The following is a 5,912-nucleotide window of genomic DNA, read 5'->3' as shown; positions in this document are numbered from 1 at the left end:
GAGCCACCCGGGCGCCCCTAAACTCTTTATTTAAAAAAATTTAAAAAGCTGAAACCAGAGCCCCTCTGTTGGTTGAGCGTCTGGTTCTTGGTCTTGGCTCAAGTAGGACTGAGCCCTGAGTTGGGCATCATGCTGAAAGCACAGACCCTGCCTAGGAATCTCTCCCTCTCAGTCCCTCGTAGGCACACACGCGCACTCTCTCTCAAAATAAATAAACTTCATTAAAAAAAAAAGAAAGCTGAAACCACTTCATCAGTAAAATGGAAACCAACCTAAGTTTCCATCACAGGAGAATGGTAAATAAATGATGGTGTAATCATATAAGGGATTTTTATTAGAGTAGTAAAAATTAATGAATAATATCTACACACAATGTGATTGAACCTTTTTATTTATTTAAAAAATTTCTGTTGTTTATTTATTTTTGAGAGAGAGAGAGCATGAACAGGGGAGGGGCAGAGAAAGAGAGTAAGACACAGAATCTGAAGCAGGCTCCAGGCTCTGAGCTGTCAGCACAGAGCCCGACACAGGGCTTAAAATCGTGAACTGCGAAATCATGACCTGAGCAGAAGTTGGATGATTAAGTGACTGAGCCACCTAGGTGCCCCTTGTGTGGTTGAAACTTTAATAAAAAAGTCATGAAAGACTAGTTGCTATATTAACAATTTTATTAAGCATACATTTACATGTATGCTTACATGTAACAATATATGTATTGTTTTTACATACATATATTGTTTTTTAATTTCTATCATGAAATATTTTTAAAAAGTAAGCAGAAGGGCATAATGAGTCCCCACAGAATATCACTCGGATTAAACAATGATTTATATTTTGCCATATTTGTCTAATCTGGTTTTCTTCTTGATACAGTATTTTGATGCAAATCACACATATGTCATGTGTGTCTACACACCTTAGTAAGCATGTAATAAATAATTTATAGGTATTTTCTAAATTTTTTAAATGTTTTTATTTATTTCTGAGAAAGAGAGAGAGAGAGAGACAGCGAGAGCAGAGGAGGGTCAGAGAGAGAGGGATATACAGAATCTGAACCAAGCTCCAGCTCTGAGCTAGCTGTTGGCACAGAGCCTGATGCGGGGCTGGAACCCACGAACTGTGAGATCATGACCTGAGCCAAAGTGGGACGCTTAACCGACTGAGCCACCCAGGTGCCCCATATAGGTATTTTCTTACACAGCAACGATGCCATGACATTAACAAAATTAGCAATAATTCTTTGGTATTATCTCCATCCATAATCTAAGGTCTCCAATTATTTCAAAAACATGACTTTTTTTTTAAGTTTTATTTTTATTTAAGTAATCTATACAACTAGGGCTTCTGGGTGGCTCAGTGGGTTGAGTGTCCAACTTTGGCTCAGGTTATGACTTCGAGGTCTGTGAGTTCGAGCCCCACTTCAGGCTTGCTGCTGTCGGTGCAGAGCCTGCTTTGGATCCACTGTTCACCTCTCTCTGCCCCTCCCCTGCTTGCTGTCTCTCAAAACGGAACAGTTTTTTGTAAAAAATATATATATTAAAAAAAATTAAGTAATCTATATTCACAACGTGGGGCTCAAACTCACCAGCAAGAGTAGCATGCTGGTCTGAGCCAGCCGGGCACCCCCCAAAACATGCCTTTTAATAGCTGATGCATTTCAATTAGGATCCAGACTGTAGACACATGACTTTTGGTTGGCATGTTTCTAGCACTCCTGATCTGAGGCAGTTGACCTCCCATGCCCTGCTCACCCCCCCCATGCTTTTGCCTTGCAGAAACGGACTCGACTGTTCCTGTAGAATATCTACACTCTGGATTCGTCTGTTGTTCCATATGACAACATTTATCTATCACTTACATTTGCTGTAAATGAAAGTTAGCTCCTTATAACACTGTATGTTATAGTGCACTACACTACAATGGAATTAAAAATTTTTTTTAAAAAGGGCATGAAGAAAAGATTTTGGTTTCACTGCATAAACAATATAAGACCAAAGTGTGTGTATGTATGATTAAACTGTGAAGTATAAAATAGTATGTAGGGGTGCCTGGGTGGCTTAGTCAGTTAAGCGTCCGACTTTCGCTTAGGTCATGATCTCACGGTTCGTGGGTTCGAGCCCCGCGTCGGGCTCTGTGCTGACTGCCAGCTCAGAGCCTGGAGCCTGTTTCAGTCTGTGACTCCCTCTCTCTCTGACCCTCCCCTGCTCACGCTGTCTCTCTCTCTCTCCTAGAAATAAATAAAACATTAAAAAATAAAATAAAATAGTATGTAAATGCACATAAAAAATGAATCAGTTAGAAAAACTTCTTACATAGACTTGTGTATAAAAATAAAAGATATTCAATCTCTTAAGTAGTTGCTGAAATTAAAATAAAATAAAGAACTGTTATTTAAAAAAAGAAGAAGGGCGGCTGGGTGACTCAGTCAGTTAAAGCACTGGGCTCTTGATTTCAGTTGGAGTCCCACATCGGGCTCTGTGCTGTCACTGCAGACTCTGCTTGAGATTTTCTCTCTCTCTCTGCCCCTCCCATGCACATTCACTCTCTCTCTCTCAAAATAAATGAGTAAACTTAAAAAAAAGAAAGTCAGCTCTTTTTCTTTTTGTTAATGTTTTATTTATTTCTGACGGAGAGAAGCAGCATGAGCACAGGAGGGTCGGAGAGAGAGGGAGACACAGAATCCAAAACAGACTCCTCAGCGCCTGATGCAGGGCTCGAACCCATGAACCGTGAGATCATGACCTGAGACGAAGTCAGATGTTTAACTGACTGAGCCACCCAGGCACCCCAAGAAAGTCAGCTCTTAAGGCTTGTTTAAATTCAGGTTCAAATGGGTTGAGGTTGAGGCTGTGGACATCTGGAGGCATCTGGAGGCATCTGACATCAGGTTGTCCTGCTTTTAACAATGTAGGGATCAATCAGTGAGCAGTTCCTGTGGCAAGAGCCTGACCCCTCCAGGTAAAGTTTCCGATCAGCGTTTCATCTAATGTTTTTGTCCATTGACGACCATTGACAGGATCAATTATTTGACTAGGGATTGCAAAATCTGAGTTTCTATCATTCCTTCCACAGTTATTTAAGTTTATTTATTTATTTTGAGAATGAGCGAGTGAGAGAGAGCTAGTACATGTGCAAGTGGAGGAGCAGAGAGAGAAGGAGAGAAAGACTCCCAAGCAGGCTGGCACTGCTCTGGGCTGCTAGTGAGGGGCCTGTTTGAGATTCTCTTTCTCTCACTCTGTCACTCTCTCAAAATGAATAAATAAAAACTTTAAAGAATAAAATCTTAAAAAAACAGAACAGATTAATGGGTGATTATGTGATAAAATAAAGTGTTAATTGCTGAATTTAGATGGTGGTTTTTATGAGTTTTTCCTGCTTAATTTATTCATTTTTCAGTTTTTAATTTATCATGAAAATGTTCATTACAAAATGTTGGAAAATATATATGTATACAAGTCTATATTTCTGAAGAGTGGGTTTGGGGGTAAGGATGGAACTCTTAAGGCTACGTACCTTATATAAAGGAAAAATTGTTAATGATCCTTTGAAATAGTAATTCCACCTTAGGAACCTAGCCTAATAATTTTTTTTTAAGTTTACTTATTTTGAGAGAGTGAGAGCAAGCGAGCGAGCAGGGGAGGGGCAGAGAGACAGGGAGAGAATCTCAAGCAGGTTCTGCACTGTCTGCACAGAGCCTGATGCAGGGCTCAAACCCACGAAATGCAAGATTATGACCTGAGCTGAAACTAAGGGTCGGACACTCAACCAGTATTGGGTGGCCACCCAGGGACCCTGCTAATATAGTAATTCTAAATATGGAAAATATAGAAATATAGAAAAAAATTTCATGCTAGAATTATTTTAAAAAATTTGGAAATATCCTGAGTGTCCAATAATTGAATGATCACATGGTATAGTAATTAGGTTCATTCTAAATGGTAAAGACAGTGTAACAATATGGTAAATGCCTGTGGCACATTTCATGAAAAAAACTGTGATACAAAATTTTATCAACATGATTATAATGATTTTTTTAAAGTTGTTCCTAATTTTTTTTACGTTTATTCATTTTTTGAGAGAGAAAGAGAGAGACAGAGTGTGAGTGGGGGAGGGGCGGGGGCACAGACTCTGAAGCAGGCTCCAGGCTCAGAGCTGTCAGCACAGAGCCCTACAACGCAGAGCTGGAACCGTGAGCAGAAGTTGGACTCAACCGACTGAGCCACCCAGGCGCCCCACAATGATTTTTCTTTAAATGGTATACATACACCACACAATGTTATCATATGACCAACAATTCTACTCTTAGGTAGATATCCCAGAGAAATGAAAACCTATGTCCACACAAAACCTTGTATATGAACGTTCACAGCAGCATTATTCAAAATGGCCAAAAAGTGGAAACAGTCAAATGTCTATCTACTAATAAATGAGGAAACAAAATGTGGTATATCCATACAATGGGATATTATCCAGCAATAAATACAGCACTGAACCTGCTACAGCATGGATGATTTGTGAGAACAGTATGCTGAGAGAAGCCAGACACAAAGGACACATATTGTAGGAGTCCATTTATTTGAGACATTCAGAACAGGCAAATCTATAAGACAGAAAGTAAATTACTAGTTACCTAGGGCTGGGGGAAGGGGGGTTAGGGGAATATGGGATTTTGGGGGGTAATAATGAATATGTTCTAAAATAGATCGGGGTGATGATTGCACAACTCTATGATTATACTAAAAAACCACTGAATTTTACACTATAAATGGGTGAACTGTATATGAATTATATCTCAGTAAAGTTGTTACAAAAAAGTTTTTTCCCAAGTTGTTACAAAAAAGTTTTTTCCCTGGTGGTACACATAGGAAATGGGAAACATGAATCTGAGGTGGTGGAACTACAGGTAATTAGAATAAATTAGACTTCCTTGTATTATCCAGTATGAGTATGTATTATTTTTTAATTTTTTTTTCTTAAGTAAACTCTGTCCCTAAGGTGGGGCTCAAATTCAGATTCGAGATCAAGAGTCTCACGCTCCACTGACTAAGCCAGCCAGGCACCCTGAATATGTATTACTTTTACAAAGAGCAAAGAAACGTTTTTAAAAGGCACCAGATGCATATTCCATGAAAATGTAAATAACCAGCATTAGAGCCATTCCTCTTACCTCTCTGTAGGGTTGCGGTTTTTACATACAAGCTTACCACAGTATTTTCTCAATATACTTTAATAATTTTTTGCAGATATTATATTTATATATTTTCTTCTTATACATAATACACTGCGGTTTGGGCAGGAGGGAGCAACGGGTTGTGGCAGATCGGGAGGGTGGAGGGTGGGGGAAGGGCTACATGTACCCCAGGTGCCCTGCTAGCCCCCGCCTGCAAGCCCAAGGTCCCTTCTTCCACTCTCCCCTTCAGAGGCCCCCACCACAGTCTCTTCCCGCCCAGGTCTCCCCCTTACCTGGGGGTCGCGGCCCCTTCCGTCCGGCCCGGGACTGGGAAGACCGGCCAGGGCCCGCCCTTCCTCCGCCCGCGGCACGGTCGCAAACGCGGAGGGTCGGAGCTCCCCTCGCCTGGGGTCCCAGCCCCCTCCCTCGGGAAGGGGGGCCGCCGGCCACGGGCTGGGGCCCCCGTTTCACCAGCTGTAGAGCCGCCGGCCTCGGGGCCCAAGACGCGCCCTCCCTCGGCCCGGGTCCCACTCGCGCGCCGGGAAACCCTGGTCCCTCCCCCAGGCCGGCGGCCCCTCCTCCGGAGCCATGGTGCCAGGCCCAGGGGCCCCGGGCTCTCCCGCGCAGCACCCGGAGGCCAGGCCCGAAGCCTCCGCGTGCGAGGCGCCCACGCCGACCGCGTCGCCTCCGCGGGAGGCGGCGGACAACGCTCCGCCCTCGGAGCTCTCCTCGCGGCCGCCCA

The sequence above is a fragment of the Crocuta crocuta genome, unplaced genomic scaffold, assembly GCF_008692635.1.
Source record: "Crocuta crocuta isolate KB4526 unplaced genomic scaffold, BGI_CrCroc_1.0 scaffold330, whole genome shotgun sequence".
Classification (NCBI taxonomy): Eukaryota; Metazoa; Chordata; class Mammalia; order Carnivora; family Hyaenidae; genus Crocuta; species Crocuta crocuta.
The sequence above is the reverse complement of the archived record's forward strand: the minus strand, read 5'-3'. Positions refer to the sequence as shown.